The sequence below is a fragment of the Acipenser ruthenus genome, chromosome 23 (genome assembly GCF_902713425.1).
Source record: "Acipenser ruthenus chromosome 23, fAciRut3.2 maternal haplotype, whole genome shotgun sequence".
NCBI lineage: Eukaryota > Metazoa > Chordata > Actinopteri > Acipenseriformes > Acipenseridae > Acipenser > Acipenser ruthenus.
In genome coordinates this window covers 11,321,652-11,344,026 of record NC_081211.1, presented here as the reverse complement: position 1 = coordinate 11,344,026, position 22,375 = coordinate 11,321,652, and positions in this window count along the sequence as shown.

The following is a 22,375-nucleotide window of genomic DNA, read 5'->3' as shown; positions in this document are numbered from 1 at the left end:
GTCTCACCCAAAAAACAGAGCACAAGGAGGTTAAGTGACTTGCTCAGGGTCACACAATGAGTCAGTGGCTGAGGTGAGATTTGAACCGGGGACCTCCTGGTTACAAGCCCGTTTCTTTAACCACTGGACCGCACAGCATATTATACCAGCAAGTTTTAAAACAATAAAATATTTACCTTATAAAAAGCTAACGTTTCTGGAAGAGTAAAATCCATTTTCTAAATACACAAGATAATGGTAACGGGTCCCAGTTTATTATGCAACCCGTTTTAGAAATGGATTTACAGTCTAACTGCCATTTAAATCTAAATTATATTAATTTAAATAATATTTTAACCTTAACTTATATCTATATACATTAGAAACATTTGTTAGTGTCCGCTGGAATTACTTAAATCACATATTTTTTAATGTGATTTATTTTCAAATACTTATAATTAATGTTTATTAAATAACAATGACATTGCTACAGGGTGTGTGTGTGTGAGTGTGTCTCAGTGAGTGTGTGTATGTGTGAGTGTGTGTGTGAGTGTGTGTGTGTGTGTGTATGTCAGTGAGTGTGTGTGTGTGTGTCAGTGTGTGTGTGTGTATGTCAGTGAGTGTGTGAGTGTGTGTGCATGTCTGTCAGTGTTTGTGTGTGTGTGTCAGTGAGTGTGTGTGTGTGTGTGGGGGGGGGGTTTGGGGGTGTGTGTGTGTGTGGGGGTGGGGGGGTGTCAGTGTGTGTGTGCGTGTGTCTGTGTGCGTGTGTCTGTATGTGAGTATGTATGTGTGTTCAATCAGGGTGGCTATTACCAGACTTGAGACTTGACCGTTGTGGCTTCAGTAGTCGTAGTATTTATTTCTTAGCAGACACCCTTATCCAGGTTACAAGTTATAACAGTACAAAGTGTCACATTATAAAATATCATAATACAGATAAGAGCAGCTGTGGATTGCAACCACAATGTAGAAACATATAGAGAATGGATGGGAATGGGCAATAAACATCACTGCTGTTTCTCTTAAAGCGTGTTTATTTATTTCTAATACTGGACCCTGTCTTAATACTGTATCACATTCTGAATACGAATATAGCTGAGTTATTAATTGTAATACTTAGAATACCAGATACATATTTAGCATTAAAAAGCAATCCATGTGATTTCTTTAACAGTCATTCATTAGTTTGTGTATCAGCCTCCACACAAAGCGGAGCACAGTGCGGTATACTGTAATGATGCTCCAGTCAGTCTGCCCGGACTGCACCTGAACCATCTTAAAAACACGAAGCCTCCAATAAGCTCTTTTGTAAGAGTTAGTAAAGAATGGCGCTATATAATATAAGGAAGCTGAATGTGAACTCCTAGCTGGAGCAACGAGAGAGGGAGAGAGGGGGCGGGGCAGAGAAGGAGGCGGAGACGCTGCTAGGCAACCGGCTCCTGAACATTCCACTCCGCTGAGCAGAGACCGTTAGGATTTAAAAATGCGAAAGTTCCGAGCGGCATCAGGCGCTTCGTTTAATTAACACACCGTTGCTGACATTTTAATTTGAAGATAACCATATTTTAAATACTCAAATAGCACTGTATTAAAAAAAATACTTTACTTGTGTCAGTGTGTGTGTGTGTCTCTGTGTGTGTGAGTGTGTGTGTGTGCGTGTCAGTGAGTGTGCGTGTCAGTGAGTGTGTGTGTCAGTGTGTGTGTGTCAGTGAGTGTGTGTGTCTGTGTGTGTGAGTGTGTGTGTGTGCGTGTCAGTGAGTGTGTGTGTCAGTGTGTGTGTGTCAGTGAGTGTGTGTGTCTGTGTGTGTGTGCGTGTCAGTGTGTGTGTGCGTGTGTGTCAGTGAGTGTGTGTGTGTCTGTCAGCGTGTGTGTGTCAGTGAGTGTGTGTGCGCGTCTGTGTGTGTGTGTGTGTGTCAGTGAGTGTGTGTGCAGTGTGTGTCAGTGAGTGTGTGCGTGTCTGTCAGTGTGTGTGTGTCAGTGAGTGTGTGTGCGTGTCTGTCAGTGTGTGTGTCTGTGTGTGTGTGTGTGTGTGTCAGTGAGTGTGTGTGTCAATTTATTGCTCTGGACTTACAGCGGACAGTGGCCTTTTATCACTGAGGTGACATTACATTATAATTTTATGTGTATATCTATGTTGACAGTAGAGAAGTCAAGAGAAAATACAGATTGAAATTAAACAAAAAAAAACTGACTCTTGCAAAGAGTTTTCATCGAATTTAAACATATCTGGAAATAAAACTTCTATATATAAAAATCTGTATTTTCTCTTGACTTTCCTATTATAAATGATCAGAAGTAAACAAGGCTCTTTTTGTCTGTTTGAAAAGATAGTTGTGACACAGCCTCCTTATTTATATATATATAAATAAGGAGGCTGTGTGGTCCAGTGGTTAAAGAAAAGGGCTTGTAACCAGGAGGTCCCCGGTTCAAATCCCACCTCAGCCACTGACTCATTGTGTGACACTGAGCAAGTCACTTCACCTCCTTGTGCTCCGTCTTTCGGGTGAGACGTAGTTGTAAGTGACTCTGCAGCTGATGCATAGTTCACACACCCTAGTCTCTGTAAGTCACCTTGGATAAAGGCGTCTGCTAAATAAACAAATAATAATAATAAATATATATATATATATAAAACACCCTAACAATGCATCAATTACAGAAACATTGGTCTCTCTACTCAAAGCATTTTACACAAATTTGCTATCATTGACACTTTTTCTAAAAGGATTAAAATGTAAGAAGTCACAGCACACATGCTTAATATGTATAGATGTTGTGTATGAGGAAATCGTACTTCATAACTTGCATTTTATGTCAACATTTACAGCTCTAAAAAAAAAATGATGCTAATACAAAATGTGCAGAAAATGCTTTGAGTATAGAGGCCATTGAATATACCTCACTGTACCAATATACATCAGTGTTTTCTAAATTTCACATTAGCTACAGATCATTATTATTATTTATTTCTTAGCAGACGCCCTTATCCAGGGTGACTTACAATTGTTACAAGATATCACATTATTTATACATACAATTATTATTTTTTTTTTGCAAATTATTTTCATCCCATCTCAATGTAGATACACTGATGTATATTAATTGTAGGTTATTAATCATGTTGTAATTTGCACTTTGTATTTCAGTTACATATAACAGCAGTGAAAGGAGGGGTGTTGCCTGAGGTGAAACGGTGTACCCAATGCAGCAGATTGTACCACTGTCCATTTTGCCAGCCAAGCAAATATAAACCCAATAAACGCCACCACTTAAAAAAGCACTTGGATGTCCATCTGAAGGGTGCAGTGCAGTGTGATGGTTTGTTATTTAATGGTTTTTACATGTAACATTGTTGAAGGTTGTTTAATATATTTAGTGAACGATGTGCATTTCAAGTAAAATATTGTGCACAAAGTCATTAATATTTATTGTTTACATACAGTATGTTTATTTAAATGTTTATAGAGAATGCTCAGGAATACTCACTTGCAAATACAGTAGGATCCATAATTATTCATACCCTTTATTCAGTGTAAATGAAATGGGGGAATTAAATTAAAACTTGACCCACCAGCTAATCGCAAAGTTAGAATTTAATGGTGGGTGTATTTATTATTAGAAGAAAGTGCCCACTTATGATAAATCAAACTGCTATTAAGTACATATTTCTAATTTGATTTTAGTGGATGGGTCTAAATGTTGATTTAATCCCCCCAAAGATGGTTTTAAAATATCAACAAAAAGCAAGCTTACAGGTGTTGTGATTGTGTATCACTGAACTCACTGTAATAACACAGGAATGCTTACTGCGAGACAGACATATGCTGAAAATAAATATATGTTTAAAAAGCAGGCAGGGACTGTAGGCGACACTGAGGTGAGCTAGTCAGGAAAAGACAGGAGTTTTGTGCTTGTTTTGTATAATTACCTCTAAATCCCAGTTCAGATGGAGGATCATCACACAGGTTGGATCCCAGCTGGTTCGCCTCCTCAAGTGTACAGACACTATTTTCAGTAGGACGTTCCTCTTTAATAGGAACACATTCCTGTTGAGGGACCTCTTTGTGTCAGCTCTGTAATCTGCATTTGACTTGCACACCACTCCTGGTCAAAGGACTCCTCTTGTTTGTAAACCTCTTTGATCTCTGACCTCTCCTGTGCTTCAGATTCAGGGATATCGTGACTCTCTTTGGGATCTGTGTGAAACAAAATTGTACAAAATTATAACTCTTACTTACTGCTAAAGTCCCTTGTCAGAAAGCTACTGAGAGATGTCATTGGGTCAGTCCGGTTTGTTTTTTGCACCATAAAATACAATTAGCGGTACATTTTATTAATCATGTTAAAGAAATGAAAAGGCGATGTTAACACGCTACGTTTATACACACCATAGGGGCTACAGACAACTTTTTTTTTTTTTTAAATCCGAGTCAGTGATGATAATAACTTGTTTTGTATTCGTATTTTTTCCCTCCTGGGGTGGGAAATAACGTTAACGATTTAATAAAGGTAACAACGAGAAACCAACGTGTGAATCTGGGTGAGCAGAGGACAGTTGCTTGTAATTCCTGTTTGTAACTTAGCTTATAAATCATAGCCTTCAATATAAATGGATATATTTTGGCTGTCGTGGTGTCGATTTTGCCCTTCGTTTCATTGGAGCAGACGGGGTCATGTGACACATACCGGTGCACTGACTGGACAGGATTGCTTGAGTTGTCATGACGTTGTCAGGGGTGATGCACGGGGCAATCCTCGCGCGATTTGGTCGCAAGCAATAGAGTTGCTACTGCTAGCAAATTGACTAGACAGTGTCGCTAGAGCTGCTGACCCGCTTTCAAAATCAATTATTATTGATAATTTTTTAAAAAAAAACAACAACAACAACGTGGAATTATTTCCATTCTCCCGTGATGCTAGTAAAATTCCAGACTTTTTCAAGACTTTCATAACGGAGACGTGGTTTTTCAAGCCCTGGAAATCAGTTTGGCATTTTTCCATACTTTTTCCAGACTAGCGTATGAACCCAGTTAATACCAGCCGAAATGTCGGTATACATTAACTTAAAATAAATCTGTCCGCTGACACCTCCAGGCATGTCGAAGTCTGTAGATGGCGCTGTGGGTCTGACTGGTGCTTTTTAAAGCTTGCGTTCTTCTGGATGAAGTCCGCTGCCACCTGGTAATGCACGTTGTTTATCGGCTCACAGCGTGTGAAGCGCGTTAGGAAGCGTCGTCACAATAGTTAACTGTAACTTGCAGTGTTAAGTTTGCTCTTATTACGATGGATCGGTGGCTGGTTCGACCAAAAGAAAAAACAAACAACAGCAGTGACGTACAGAGAAGCCACGGGATGTTGTTTTGTTTTTTTACCAGTATATGTGCCTATCTACTAAATGGTGTTTCCTGAGCGGAATAGAGGCTTTGATGTTCCATTCACGTAAAGTGATAACAGGAAAGTGGACCCGCGTGGTCATTGGTTGATAAAAATGTACTTCCTTAAATTATTATTATTTATTTATTAGCAGACGCTTTTATCCAGGGTGACTCACAGTTGTTACAAGACATCACATTATTTTTACATACAATTCCCCATTTATACAGTTGGGTTTTTACTGGAGCAATCTAGGTAAAGTACCTTGCTCAAGAGTACAGCAGCAGTGTCCCCCACCTGGGATTGAACCCACGACCCTCCGGTCAAGAGTCCAGAGCCCTAACCACTACTCCACACCGCTGCCCATTAAGGGAAATTAAGGGAATGTATTTTTCTGATTGGTTAAGAAATGGTATAACAATGCGCACGTGTATTCAATCGTTGATTCTAATTCTATTACGAGTTGCGCTTAAAGGAAATAGGGTACCCAGCTGCTGTACTGTAATAAAACATCTTTATTGAAATCTGCAACGGAGTTTGGAATCACAATTATTTATACTCATGGGTGTACAAAGAAGAGAACACTAACTTCAACTATAACTATTTATTAATTCAACACACTGTCAATATGATCTTTAATGGTATTGTGATCAATCGAATGACTGCACAACGTACAGCAGCACAGTGTCCCTCCATCCCCATAATCACAACACGCTCCAGCTCTGCTGTCTTTTGCTGATACACGTCACTGTTTTTGTTGGTGCAGACGCCAGGTGGAGAGACGCCTGCGTGAAGTCACGTGATGAGTTAACTTGCAAAAAAAAAAATTGAAATGCAGCTACTAGAAAAAAAAGACGAAACTGCAAACTTCCATTCCTAAAATGCCTAATTCTCTTCCCAATGCTTAACTCTGCGACTCCTGAAAATCAGTAGCGCTAGATATATTAGAGAGGGCAGGTGTACAAAATACACGAAATACCAATGCGAATAAAATGTGTTCAATTCGGATCCGAAGACACTATTTGGCATAACACCTGGACATGCTGAGACAGTTCATATTTCCAGACTCCCATCGTCACCAATGCATAACACACAGTGTGTCGGGTTATTCAGCTGATCCGCGATAAGCCATCCGTGGATCTCAATTACACCGGAGCAATGTTTTCATAATGATACTCTTGTGAAGTATGTATTTGCTGCGCATTCAGATGACGTTTGCTGCCTTCATGTTTAATAATAACCAAAGTGCTTGGCTTATGAAAAAGTAAAAATGCATCTGTGCTAAAAGCATGACGTTAGTTTAACTCCAGCGTGTGTGATCAGACTGACAGTGCGGGAGAAGGCGGTCGTGGGTGGGAGTGACGTCTGGGTTGCCCTGCAGCCCAAGTTTCTTGCTAAGTTTTTGTACACGTTAGTAAACCGTTCTGTTCAGATACACTAAACGCATTTTGATCATTTGAATAGAAATGACAATTAGTGACACGTTTAAATAATCCCAGAGCGTCAGTGAGCAGCAGACATTTAAACATGTGTTTGTTAATAACATGGATTCACCCTGTGTTATAACAACTCTATCAAATTGCTTTAAAAGCCCAGATAGTGACACTAACAGTTCGTGGGACATTACTCTCAAAATCTGCAAAGTTTACCAGACATGCGCGAAGTTAATTCTGCAAGAAGACAATTCTGTTTGAATAATAAGTGTTTTTTTTATTTTTTTATTTCCCAATTATAAATGTAAAATTGGCTACCGATTACCGCTCGCATCCAGTTCAAGACTCTTGTACTAGCCTACAGATGCCTTGACCAGACTGCACCCAGCTACCTCCAGACCCTCATCTCTCCCTACACCCCCACTCGACCTCTCCGCTCCGCCTGCACTAGAAGACTGGCTCTACCTCCTCTACGTGTGTGTGTCAGTGAGTGTGCGTGTGTGTGTGTTAGTGTGTGTGTGTGTCAGTGTGTGTGTGTGTGTCAGTGTGTGCGTGTGTGTGTCAGTGAGTGTGTGTGTGTGTGTGTGTGTGTGTGTGTCAGTGCGCGTGTGTGTGTGTGTCAGTGAGTGTGTGTGTGTGTGTGTCAGGGTGTGTGTGTGTGTGTGTCAGTGCGTGTGTGTCAGTGTGTGTGTGTGTCAGTGTGTGTGTGTGTGTGTGTGTGTCAGTGCGTGTGTGTCAGTGCGTGTGTGTGTGTGTGTGTCAGTGCGTGTGTGACACCCTGGGATCCTTCAAGAAGCTGCTTGATGAGATTCTGGGATCAATAAGCTAATAACAACCAAACGAGCAAGATGGACTGAATGGCCTCCTCTCGTTTGGAAACTTTCTTACCGGTTCATGATGCTGAGTAAGTCCAGTGGCCTAGACAACTCCTTGTGCAACTTGTCACCTGACTGAGCCGTGTTGAAAATGTGTGTATCAAATATGATACAGCAGGTATAATAAATCCCTCAATTGTCATTGTATTGCATTTCATAATGCAATCTGCCTTATGCCTACCACAATGCCAAATACACAGTTTTGATTATTTAATTAAACTAATTAAAGATTGGAATGTCATCTTAAGATATATTTAGAGTGGAAATTGAGATATTTATGTGTGTGTTTTATATATGCAACCTGCTCTCATGATAATCACTTGGATGTTGCAATGGCTCACTTGCTAATAATTGTCTTTTTCTCATCGATTTTCACTAAAATAATTCCTTGGCTATCATAATCTGTATGTTATATTGACCAATTCAGAGAAGACATTCAGAGTACACAATCATTAGTTTTTTGTGTGTATTTTTAGATGGCAAAGAAGTACAGTGTTCAAAATGTCATCAGCATGATTATGGATGGCAATTCAAGTGACATGGAGCAGTTAGGGGAAGATGAGGATGATGATGATGAGGAATGGACTCCTAATGCAATGCTTACTGAGGGAAGCTCAGATAGTAGTGATGAGGAAGACTTGCGAGATGAAAGTGTCGACCAGACTAGTGCAGAAGTAGAGGGCCCAGCACTGCAAGATGAAAGTGTAGACCAGATGAGCACAGAGACGAGCACAGAAGTAGAAGGCTCAACAACAACAACACAGGACACAACAACAAAGCAGTTAGCAAGGGGCAAAGTGAAAAGGAAAGAATACAGGTGGAGAAAAGTACAATTTGAACCTCCAGCTGTTGATTTTGATGAATGTGTTGAGGAAGCCTCAGAAGACAGGTGTGACTGGACGCCATACATGTATTTCAAACAGTTTGTTACTGATGAAATGCTACAGGAAATTGCAGAACAAACAAACTTGTACAGTGTACAGAAACAGAAAAAGTTCATGGGAGGTGTTGACCTCCTTGATATGCTGTGTGCACTTTACAAGTTCAGCTTCAAATCCCGAAGATGGTATATGTACATTTGGTGGCACACTGTCACAGTGGCAGTCATCAATGCATGGAACCTCTACAGAAGAGACCAGAAGAAACTGGAGCCCCGGATGAAAGCCATGACCTTGCGAAGGTTTCAGGCTTCTGTTGGCACTTCTCTCACAAGCGCAGGAAAGGGCAAAATCAAGTGTGGCAGACCACTATCCTCTCCAGAACCGGACGCAACACCCCCCCGTAAAAGGCCTAACTCCAGTGTGCCTCCTGATGTGAGAAAGGATGGCATTGATCATTTCCCAACATGGGAAACCCGACAGAGATGCAAGCACTGCACAGGCAATCACTTCTCACATGTCTACTGTGGGAAATGTAAAGTCCATCTTTGCCTGAACAAGGACAGAAACTGTTTTTTTGCCTACCACAAGGCGAAATAAAAAGTTTGTAAAAAGGTTCCTGTTTTTTTTAAAAAAAGAACCAAACCAACTGAAATGTTCCAAATGCAATGAACAATATCTGTTTGTGTTTCTAAAATAAACATTGTTGTGATCAATAAATTGCCATAAATGCCTGATGAATCCAATATGATACAAAAAAATATCATATATGTAAATGATATTTTTTTATTTTTTTTGTATTTTGTCAAAGGGTCCAATAAACACTTCAATTTAAAAAAATTAGAATTTTCTGGCTATTATTTGATGTGTCAGGCTTCACGGAAGGCTGGCTGCACAAGGGAGGTGAGTCCTGAAACGCTGTTACAGTCGCCACGGAAACCCGCGGTACAATTTCCTAAAATCTGCAACGAGAAATGAGTGTTCTGCAAAATTCTGAAACAATGACTTTTTTTTAAAATGAAAAAGTGAGTCTAAATAAATAAGAAAGTAAGTTAGTTTAAATTCATTTTTTATTCAATCACATTACTAAAATCTGAAGAAAAACATGTTTGCCATATTTTATGGAAATCAAAGAAGAAAAAAAACACATTAAAGCAAAGAGTGCAGTTTTTTAAAAATAACTTGCAGTACTGACTATCGGATGCCTATTTTTTTAGAAATATACATAAAACATAACAATTCTTAAAAAGTTATGGCCAAAACATATTCCTATATTTAATCGCATTAGTAATAATGCATGCCTAGCAGAATAAGATTGCAGTGCTGCACTGGGATTCTCATCAGCACGGGTACATTTTATAAACGCACTCTTTTACAAACGTGTAAAGAATGGCGCTATATAATCTAAGGAAGCTGAATGTGAACTCCTAGCTGGAGCAACGAGACAGGGAGAGAGGGGGCGGGGCAGAGAAGGAGGGGGAGACGCTGCTAGGCAACCGGCTCCTGAACATTCCACTCCGCTGAGCAGAGACCGTTAGGATTTAACCCTTTCAGTCCAAAATTTATTTTCAATCATAAAAAAAATATTTTAAATCTTTTTTCCTAGTCTTATTGCAACTAGAAATGAGACTTAAACTAAATTTAGATTTTAGCACAAATCTTTTATTGTTTTTTTTGTTGTCCACTCCAATGGACATTGGGACTAAACAGCAGGCAAATCAGAAAAACGTCAATGTCAGGGATATGTGTACTTTCTCTTATTCACATGTTGAAAACACATCTTAGAACATCTCAGAACATCTTAGAACATTTCCTGAAATTAAAACATAATAAAAAATACACAAAATAATGCTATTAGAAAAACAAAGATACTATCATAGGCCCTCGGTCTAGAATTTTTACTTGCGGTGAGCAGCCTTGAAACAATTTCTATGTGGCACAAAACACAGGTGCACTTTGCACTTTGTAATTGTATGTAAAAATAATGTGATATCTTGTAACAATTGTAAGTCGCCCTGGATAAGGGCGTCGGCTAAGAAATAAATAATAATATCGCAGGACATGATGTAATAACAAGAGTAGTAGTAATAACAGTTATAATAACAAGGTTATGGCAATGTGGGCAGCAGTGTGGACTAGTGGTTAGGGCTCTGGACTCTTGACCGGAGGGTCGTGGGTTCAATCCCAGGTGGGGGACACTGCTGCTGTATCTTTGAGCAAGGTACTTTACCTAGATTACTCCAGTAAAAACTCAACTGTATAAATGGGTAATTGTATGTAAAAAATAATGTGATATCTTGTAACAATTGTAAGTCGCCCTGGATAAGGGTGTCTGCTAAGAAATAAATAATAATGTAACAATAATAGCAATACTACTACTACTAATAGTGATAATGATGGTGAAAAGGATTTCTGTCTCTCCCACTCTCTTCCTTTATCATTTAGTTTATTTACATGAATACTGGATAAACAAGTAAAAAAACAGGTACAGTAACAAAAAGTAATCAGGATTTTAAAATTATTGGGCACCTCTCATATGTTTTAAATGTTTTACTAAATTAGATTGACTCCTCCCTTACATTTACAACTCTACACTAACCAACTGTATGAAGTCTGGTTGTATCTTCAGCCTCGTCATCACTATTCAAACTCTCTATTTCTGACAAATTTCCTTCTGCCAGAAGTTCCAGGATATCTAAAGCTGTACTTCCTAAGTGTGAAATATTTTTGAACAAATATTATCTTTTTGTATTGTGCTAATACACTGTTTTGAATGTGATAGCAGTTTTTAACAATACTCATAGATTTACTTAGATTTCATCTCTTTGGACCAAACGTCCACTGTAATGGACAACGATTTTTAGAAAAATCTTGTGTAAAAACTTATTTTGGAACTTGGCATATAACACTTGAACTAACAAATATCATGTCTAAATATCATGTTAAATCAAGCAAATGAGTAAATAAATGTCTAGATATACATATAAAACTGTTACAAGTGTTCCTTACTTGGGTGGCTGAGGGGCTGTGCTGCCATGCTGAAGCTCAGTGTGGTGTTACTTGTTCAAATGTCAACTAGTAAGGCAATACTGCCTTCTGATTGGTCCTTTAGCGTCCTTCAGAGTTCACTAATCACCAATCAGAAGCCAGTGATGTAATATGCTATAAAAAAAAGCTCAAACATGTGATGTACATTGTAATGGACACCAGGTCTGAAAGGGTTAAAAATGCGAAAGTTCCGAGCGACGTCAGGCGCTTCGTTTAATTAACACACTGTTGCTGACATTTTAATTTGAAGATAACCATATTTTAAATACTCAAATAGCACTGTATTAATAAATACTTCAGTTCCAGACAGTTTTACAACCAATAAAATAGGTATGTATTTATAATAAGTATATTTGTTATGATATTAAGACTAAACGAATGTGCTACAGTTTGGTGTATAATTTATTTATTTATTAAATGTTGTAGCATTTCTTTTTTTAATATTGTATTGTTTTCACAAAATAACATCCATATATTATCAGTTAATCTGCTAGAGTAATCAAATCACAAATATTACTCGTCAGTAATTCACATAGACACGCTGTGGTAACTTCAAGAAGCTAAAATGTAAATGTGTTAATTAAACGAAGCGCCTGACGCCGCTCGGAACTTTCGCATTTTTAAATCCTAACGGTCTCTGCTCAGCGGAGTGGAATGTTCAGGAGCCGGTTGCCTAGCAGCGTCTCCCCCTCCTTCTCTGCCCCGCCCCCTCTCTCCCTCTCTCGTTGCTCCAGCTAGGAGTTCACATTCAGCTTCCTTATATTATATAGCGCCATTCTTTACTAACTCTTACAAAAGAGCTTATTGGAGGCTTCGTGTTTTTAAGATGGTTCAGGTGCAGTCCGGGCAGACTGACTGGAGCATCATTACAGTATACCGCACTGCGCTCCGCTTTGTGTGGAGGCTGATACACAAAATAATGAACGACTGTTAAAGAAATCACATGGATTGCTTTTTAATGCTAAATATGTATCTGGTATTCTAAGTATTACAATTAATAACTCAGCTATATTCATATTCAGAATGTGATACAGTATTAAGACAGGGTCCAGTATTAGAAATAAATAAACACGCTTTAAGGGCCGGATGAGATCCTCCCAATAGTACTCAAAGAAATGAAAGAAGTTATTTACAAACCGCTAACCAAGATCATGCAACAGTCTCTTGACACAGGGGTTGTACCGACAGACTGGAAAATTGCAAACGCAATACCAATCCACAAAAAGGGAGACAAAACCGAACCAGGTAACCACAGACCAATAAGCCTGACTTCTATTATATGTAAACTTATGGAAACTATAATAAGAGCTAAAATGGAGAATTACCTATACGGTAACAATATCCTGGGAGACAGTCAGCATGGTTTTAGGAAAGGAAGATCGTGTCTAACTAACCTGCTTGATTTTTTTGAAGATGCAACATCGACAATGGATAATTGCAAAGCATACGACATGGTTTATTTAGATTTCCAGAAAGCTTTTGAGAAAGTCCTGCATAAAAGATTAATTCTCAAACTGAACTCAGTAGGGATTCAAGGAAATGCATGCACATGGATTAGGGAGTGGTTAACATGTAGAAAACAGAAAGTACTGATTAGAGGAGAAACCTCAAAATGGAGTGAGGTAACCAGTGGTGTACCACAGGGATCAGTATTAGGTCCTCTGCTATTCCTAATTTACATTAATGATTTCGATTCTGGTATAGTAAGCAAACTTGTTAAATTTGCAGACGACACAAAAATAGGAGGAGTGGCAAACACTGTTGAAGCAGCAAAGGTCATTCAAAATGATCTAGACAGCATTCAGAACTGGGCAGACACATGGCAAATGAAATTTAATAGAGAAATTTAATAGAAGATGAAATCCCCCATTAGTATGGCTTCTCCTTTGCTACACGCATTTCGAATGTCATTGTATAACAGATTATTTTGCTCAGCGTCTGAATTTGGCGGTCTATCGCATGCTCCTATTATTATGCCCTTTGAATTTGTGTCCATTATTCTGACCCATATTGATTCTGTGTTGTTTTCTTTGTCCTGATTTAACACCTCGGCTTGCAGACTATTTCTTATGTATAGCGCTACCCCTCCGCCTCTTCTGTCCTGCCTGTCTTTTCTATACAGTGTGTACCTGTTGTATATGTTAAGGCGAATCTGCTGATGCAAATTAATGCTAATTCTATGTACAGGTGTACATAGAATTAGCATTAATTTGCATCAGTGGTTGATTGTTTAATCTACACAAGTGAATGCAAGTGTATTTGTACTTTACAAGAACGTAACAGATAAGATATCTGAAGGTTAACTGAACTCCTGCTCCTGTGTGTTTCATTAATAACACATCTTAGTTGTAGTACAAAACACAACAGTACCCACTAATTATATTTGTCTCCATCACTCTGATAACCATGTTTCTGTAACACCTATCGCATTGGAGTCTCCATTTTGAAATCATTTTACACAGTGTTTTTTAGTTGGTGCATTTTGCACCGTGGTTAACTAATTTGTGTTTTGTTTTTTTTTTTAAGCGCGGTTTTCCGTTTACAGTAATCTAGGAATTTAGAAAAGACCAGATGTGTTCCATTTTTCATAGGTATGAAAACAAGAACGTTTTACGAGTAACATGCTCGTGAATATTTAGATTTCCAGAAAGCTTTTGACAAAGTCCCGCATAAAAGATTAATTCTCAAACTGAACGCAGTAGGGATTCAAGGAAATACATGCACATGGATTAGGGAGTGGTTAACAGGTAGAAAACAGAAAGTACTGATTAGAGGAGAAACCTCAAAATGGAGCGAGGTAACCAGTGATGTACCACAGGGATCAGTATTAGGTCCTCTGCTATTCCTAATCTACATTAATGATTTAGATTCTGGTATAGTAAGCAAACTTGTTAAATTTGCAGACGACACAAAAATAGGAGGAGTGGCAAACACTGCTGAAGCAGCAAAGGTCATTCAAAATGATCTAGACAGCATTCAGAATTGGGCAGACACATGGCAAATGAAATTTAATAGAGAAAAGTGTAAAGTATTGCATGCGGGCAATAAAAATGTGCATTATAAATATCATATGGGAAATAGTGAAATTGAAGAAGGGAACTATGAAAAAGACCTAGGAGTTTATGTTGACTCAGAAATGTCTTCATCTAGACAATGTGGGGAAGCTATAAAAAAGGCCAACAAGATGCTCGGATATATTGTGAGAAGTGTTGAATTTAAATCGAGGGAAGTAATGTTAAAACTACAATGCATTAGTAAGACCGCACCTAGAATATTGTGTTTAGTTCTGGTCACCTCGTTACAAAAAGGATATTGCTGCTCTAGAAAGAGTGCAAAGAAGAGCAACCAGAATTATCCCGGGTTTAAAAGGCATGTCGTATGCAGACAGGCTAAAAGAATTGAATCTATTCAGTCTTGAACAAAGAAGACTACGCTGCGATCTGATTCAAACATTCAAAATCCTAAAAGGTATAGACAATGTCGACCCAGGGGACTTTTGACCTGAAAAAAGAAACAAGGACCAGGCGTCACAAATGGAGATTAGATAAAGGGGCATTCAGAACAGAAAATAGAAGGCACTTTTTTACACAAAGAATTGTGAGGGTCTGGAACCAACTCCCCAGTAATGTTGTTGAAACTGACACCCTGGGATCCTTCAAGAAGCTGCTTGATGAGATTCTGGGATCAATAAGCTACTAACAACCAAACGAGCAAGATGGACTGAATGGCCTCCTCTCGTTTGGAAACTTTCTTACTGGTTCATGATGCTGAGTAAGTTCAGTGGCCTAGACAACTCCTTGTGCAACTCGTCACCTGACTGAGCCTGGCTCATCACCGTTACAAAACTGCACATCGTTACATTAATTAAAAATTTAAAAAAAAAAAAGAAAAAAAAAAAAAAAAACACCTCACATTCTTTTTCTGATCCTTCCTTCCAGGCTGAGTCACTCCTGGAGAGTAGGAACGGACACAGAGATCAACAAAGAGAGAGAGAGGGGGGGGTGCACTAGAGCTGATCGTCTGCAGAGGAGCGATTCTTTGAGCTCGGGGCTCACAAGGGAGCCGAAATGAGCGATGTTACCGTTGTTAAGGAAGGCTGGCTGCACAAGAGAGGTGAGTCCTGAAACGCTGTTACAGTCGCCACGGAAACCCGCGGTACAATTTCCTAAAATCTGCAACGAGAAATGAGTGTTCTGCAAAATTCTGAAGCAATGACTTTTTTTTAAATGAAAAAGTGAGTCTAAATAAATAAGAAAGTAAGTTAGTTTAAATTCATTTTTTATTCAATCACATTACTAAAATCTGAAGAACAAACATGTTTGCCATATTTTATGGAAATCAAAGAAGAAAAAAAACACATTAAAGCAAAAAACGCATTTTTTTAAAAATAACTTGCAGTACTGACTATCGGATGCCTATTTTTTTAGAAATATACATAAAACATAACAATTCTTAAAAAGTTATGGCCAAAACATATTCCTATATTTAATCGCATTAGTAATAATGCTTGCCTAGCAGAATAAGATTGCAGTGCTGCACTGGGATTCTCATCAGCACGGGTACATTTTATAAACGCACTCTTTTACAAACGTGTACGAGGCTTGGAGTATTTTTGTACAGATGTAACGGGGTATTTTTAGAAACATGTGCGGTTCAACAAACTGTTGTAATTCTAAAACGCAACCACAAATCAGCACTGGAAATAGTTTAGAAACTGTGACAAGCGCTTGGAAACAGTGACCGGCGACACTGATTGGTTGATAAACTAGCTTTTTCGTTTCTTTGACCAAGGCCACAGTGTGAAAGTGCTGCCATCACACACCAAGGCCAACAAGATGCTCGGATATATTGTGAGAGGTGTTGAATTTAAATCAAGGGAAGTAATGAAGTAATGTTAAAACTTTACAATGCATTAGTAATACCTCAACTAGAATATTGTGTTCAGTTTTGGTCACCTCGTTACAAAAAGGATATTGCTGCTCTAGAAAGAGTGCAAAGAAGAGCAACCAGAATTATCCCGGGTTTAAAAGGCATGTCGTATGCAGACAGGCTAATAGAATTGAATCTATTCAGTCTTGAACAAAGAAGACTACGCGGTGATCTGATTCAAACATTCAAAATCCTAAAAGGTATTGACAATGTTGACCCAGGGGACTTTTTTGACCTGAAAAAAGAAATAAGGACCAGGGGTCACAAATGGAGATAGATAAAGGGGCATTCAGAACAGAAAATAGGAGGCACTTTTTTACACATAGAATTGTGAGGGTCTGGAACCAACTCCCCAGTAATGTTGAAGCTGACACCCTGGGATCCTTCAAGAAGCTGCTTGATGAGATTCTGGGATCAATAAACTACTAAGAACCAAATGAGCAAGATTGTCTGAATGGCCTCCTCTCGTTTGTAAACTTTCTTATGTTCTTATGTTTCCTCCAAATATCTCTCCAGCTCAAACTGCTTTTCGTGTGCCATTCTTCTCACTATGTTCTTATGTTCTTGTAAGAAAGTGCAATGGGCCTTTTGCCCTTTACAAAATAGAAAAATAGCTTTCTGGTTCACATTGTCTTTTAAACCCCTTGTGTTCAATGAAATAAAAGATAGACTTGTTTATTGAATCTAGCTGAGAGTGCGGTGATAGCAGCCAGCACAGCAGCGGAGGATGACTCGGGTTCATTAGGTTTAGTCAATTTCCGAACATGGGCTCCTTTGGACGGTGTCATAGGTGTGGAATCGCTCGCCTCGTCAAGGCTCCGTTTATCACTGCCGCTCGCCGTGAGATCCATAGCCATAGCAGACTCATGCTCCGCTGGAGATGTGGATCTAGTACTTTCCGTGGGCTCGTTCTAAACTTCTTGGTTCCATCTCTGTTTCATTTTCTTTGTTTGACATGGTTAGACTGTCGATTTCAACTGTTTAGTGGGGGTTAAAAGAACTAATAAATTCTGTTCAGACTATGTGCAGCCGCTCAGTCCCCCATCGTGCTGGAAGTCAGGTCTAAGGCTGTGTTCATGAATATATCACTGAACAAAAATATAAACGCAACATGCAACAATTTCAAAGATTTTACTGATTTACAGTTCATATAAGGAAATCAGTCAATTGAAATAAATTCATTAGGCCCTAATCTATGGATTTCACGACTGGGAATACAGATATGCATCTTTTGGTCACAGATACTTGTATCATCAATAGAGCCCCTGAGCACCTGTATCATTAATAGAGCCCCCAAGTCCCTGTATCAATAGAGCCCCTGAGCCTCTGTATCATTAATAGAGCCCCAAGTCCCTGTATCATTAATAGAGCCCCTGAGTCCCTGTATCATTAATAGAGTCCCTGAGTCCCTGTATCATTAATAGAGCCCCTGTGTCCCTGTATCATTAATAGAGTCCCTGAGTCCCTGTATCATTAATAGAGTCCCTGCATCTGTATCAATAGAGCCCCTGAGTCCCTGCATCTGTATTAATAGAGCCCCTGAGTCCCTGTATCATTAATAGAGCCCCTGAATCATTAACAGAGCCCTTGTGGCTCCTGCATCATTAATCGAGCCCCAGGGCCCCTGAATCCTTAATGTCTCGTTTTCAATCACTGGATGACGCCCACAGCGCAGAAATTTCCATTAATGAGCAACACAATGAGAATACGTTAAAATGATGTCAAGCTGGTGCATTCGTATATCTCAGAGAAACCGGAGAGGAATGGGAAATTAAAACAAGGTAAAGGCGATCGTCCAAATAAAGTTGAAGCTCTAACGGATAACGACACAGAACGTGTGTACGGTGCTGAAACACGACGTTTAAAAAACAAAACAAAAAAAAAACCCACCCAACTGTACCGCTGAACCTCGTCTTCTTTAATATCAGCATCGTAGGGGTATCCGTGGATTATAAAACATAATAGACGGGCCTCTTCAGTGAGTCACAGGAAAACAATTCCATCTGTGTTTATAAACTTCACCTTCGGTCCCCTTTCCTCTCCTCCCTCTCCCCCTTCACGTCCCCTTCTCTCCCCTCTCTTCTACCCTCACCTCCTTTCTCTCTCTCCCGCCTCTCTCCCCTCCTCTCTCTCTCCCCCATCCCTCTCTCTCCCCCTCCCCTCTCTCTCCCCTCCCCTTTTCCCTCTCCTCTCTCTCTCTCCCCTGTCCCTCTCTCTCCCTCCCCTCCTCTCTATTCTCCTCTCTCCCCTCCCCCTCTCTCTCTCCCTCCCCTCCTCTCTCTTCTCCTCTCCTTTACAATGGGGTGAGGCTGGTAGAATGGGACCACAGTGTGCTAACTATACCCTCAATGATCTTCAATGGCAGACAGACAGACAGCGGCTCTGTTCATAAAGGTACTGAGAGGTAGGATCTGTGAATGAGGGGTCAGGCTGAGAGACAGACGCAGGCTGTTTGCTAAACTCTGCTAATCCCAGACAGATTGCGTTCGTCTGTCGTGTGACGGGGCGATTAAGCAGCTCTGGGGAAACCTAACAGACTGCGGAGAGAAGAGAAAATAGCAGCCTGGACGAAATATTGGAAACACCCGTCAGAGCACTGTCAATAGCACAGCATGGGACTGATTCACCTGCTATAGCACTGTCAATAGCACAGCATGGGACTGATTCACCGGCCATAGCACTGTCAATAGCACAGCATGGGACTGATTCACCTGCCATAGCACTGTCAATAGCACAGCATGGGACTGATTCACCTGCCATAGCACTGTCAATAGCACAGCATGGGACTGATTCACCTGCCATAGCACTGTCAATAGCACAGCATGGGACTGATTCACCTGCTGTAGCACTGTCAATAGCACAGCATGGGACTGATTCACCTGCTATAGCACTGTCAATAGCACAGCATGGGACTGATTCACCTGCCATAGCACTGTCAATAGCACAGCATGGGACTGATTCACCTGCTGTAGCACTGTCAATAGCACAGCATGGGACTGATTCACCTGCTATAGCACTGTCAATAGCACAGCATGGGACTGATTCCCCTGCTATAGCACTGTCAATAGCACAGCATGGGACTGATTCCCCTGCTATAGCACTGTCAATAGCACAGCATGGGACTGATTCACCTGCCATAGCACTGTCAATAGCACAGCATGGGACTGATTCACCTGCCATAGCACTGTCAATAGCACAGCATGGGACTGATTCACCTGCTATAGCACTGTCAATAGCACAGCATGGGACTGATTCACCTGCCATAGCACTGTCAATAGCACAGCATGGGACTGATTCACCTGCCATAGCACTGTCAATAGCACGGCATGGGACTGATTCACCTGCCATAGCACTGTCAATAGCACAGCATGGGACTGATTCACCTGCCATAGCACTGTCAATAGCACAGCATGGGACTGATTCACCTGCCATAGCACTCTGTCCGTAAATCTGAAAAGGTATTTTATTATTGACAGAAACAGCTATATAAAGTCACCTCTTGTCTAAATCTCAGGTTTCTTTCATGTTTGGTTCACGGTCCAGCTTACCACCTGGCTCCTGACAAAGCCCGCGCCCTGAGAGCCGTCCCCCAGGTGCAGCGCAGCGGTAAGGGGACACCCCGACCAGGAAAGTCCCAGGGTCGGTTTACGGCCTAGCTGAAAAGACCTTTAGAAATGGCAAAAGAAAAGAAAAGGCCTCTTTCTGTTTGAAACAATAAAAGCTGGGAGTCCAAAAAAAACCAAAACCAAAACACAACGTTTATTTATTCATTTATTTATTTATTTATTAAAAAGACCACAGCTGTCCTGGAGTGCATCGATTTTGTAGTTTTGCTGAAAAAAAAAAAATTGTTTCGGACACCTATATAATATATATATATATATATATATATATATATATATACACACATATATATATACAGACGTGCTCAAATTTGTTGGTACCCCTCCACAAAAAACGAAGAATGCACAATTTTCTCTGAAATAACTTGAAACTGACAAAAGTAATTGGCATCCACCTTTGTTTATTCCATATTTAATAGAAATCAGACTTTGTTTTTGATTTTTTATTCAACATAATATTGTAAATAATAAAACAAATGAAAATGGCATGGACAAAAATGATGGGACCGCTAACCTAATATTTTGTTGCACAACCTTTAGAGGCAATCACTGCAATCAAACGTTTTCTGTAGCTCTCAATGAGACTTCTGCACCTGTTAACAGGTAGTTTGGCCCACTCTTCCTGAGCAAACTGCTCCAGCTGTCTCAGGTTTGATGGGTGCCTTCTCCAGACTGCAAGTTTCAGCTCTTTCCATAGATGTTCGATAGGATTCAGATCAGGACTCATAGAAGGCCACTTCAGAATAGTCCAATGTTTTGTTCTTATCCATTCTTGGGTGCTTTTAGCTGTGTGTTTTGGGTCATTATCCTGTTGGAGGACCCATGACCTGCGACTGAGACAGAGCTTTCTGACACTGGGCAGGACGTTTCGCTCCAGAATGCCTTGATAGTCTTGAGATTTCATTGTGCCCTGCACAGATTCAAGGCACCCTGTGCCAGGCGCAGCAAAGCAGCCCCAAAACATAACCGAGCCTCCTCCATGTTTCACTGTAGGTATGGTGTTCTTTTCTTTGAAAGCTTCATTTTTTCGTCTGTGAACATAGAGCTGATGTGACTTGCCAAAAAGCTCCAGTTTTGACTCATCTGTCCAAAGGACATTCTCCCAGAAGGATTGTGGCTTGTCAATATGCATTTTAGCAAATTCCAGTCTGGCTTTTTTATGTTTTTCTGTCAAAAGTAGAGTCCTCCTGGGTCTTCTTCCATGGAGCCCACTTTTGCTCAAAAAGCGACGGATGATGCGATCAGAAACTGACGTACCTTCACCTTGGAGTTCAGCTTGTATCTCTTTGGCAGTTATCCTTGGTTCTTTTTCTACCATTCGCACTATCCTTCTGTTCAATCTGGGGTCGATTTTCCTCTTGCGGCCGCACCCAGGGAGGTTGCCTACAGTTCCATGGACCTTAAACTTCTTAATAATATTTGCAACTGTTGTCACAGGAACATCAAGCTGCTTGGAGATGGTCTTGTAGCCTTTACCTTTACCATGCTTGTCTATTATTTTCTTTCTGATCTCCTCAGACAACTCTCGCCTTTGCTTTCTCTGGTCCATGTTCAGTGTGGTGCACACAATGATACCAAACAGCACAGTGACTACTTTTCTCCATTTAAATAGGCTGAATGACTGATTACAAGATTGGAGACATGTGTGATACTAATTAAAGAAACTAATTAGTTTGAAATATCACTATAATCCAATTATTTATTATCTTTTCTAAGGGGTACCAACAAATGTGTCCAGGCCATTTTAGAATATCTTTGTAGAATGAGCAATAATTCATCTCTTTTCACAGCTTCTTTGCTTTATTCTATGACATACCAAAGGCATGCAAGTATACATGATAAAATAGCTTTTAATTTCATCACTTTTCAGGAGGAATGAAGCATTATTTCAATGAGCTGTAAGGGTACCAACAAATTTGAGCACGTCTGTATATATATATATATATATATATATATATATATATTTCTCTCTCCCCTATTCAAAAAAGCCGCACACGGCAGAGTTCAGACACACGGTACACAGACACACTGACACACACACACACACACACCCTGACACACACACACACACACACTGACACACACACACACACACCCTGACACACACACACACACACACTGACACACACACACTGACACACACACACCCTGACACACACCCTGACACACACACACACACACACACACCCTGACACACACACACTGACACACACACACACACCCTGACACACACACAC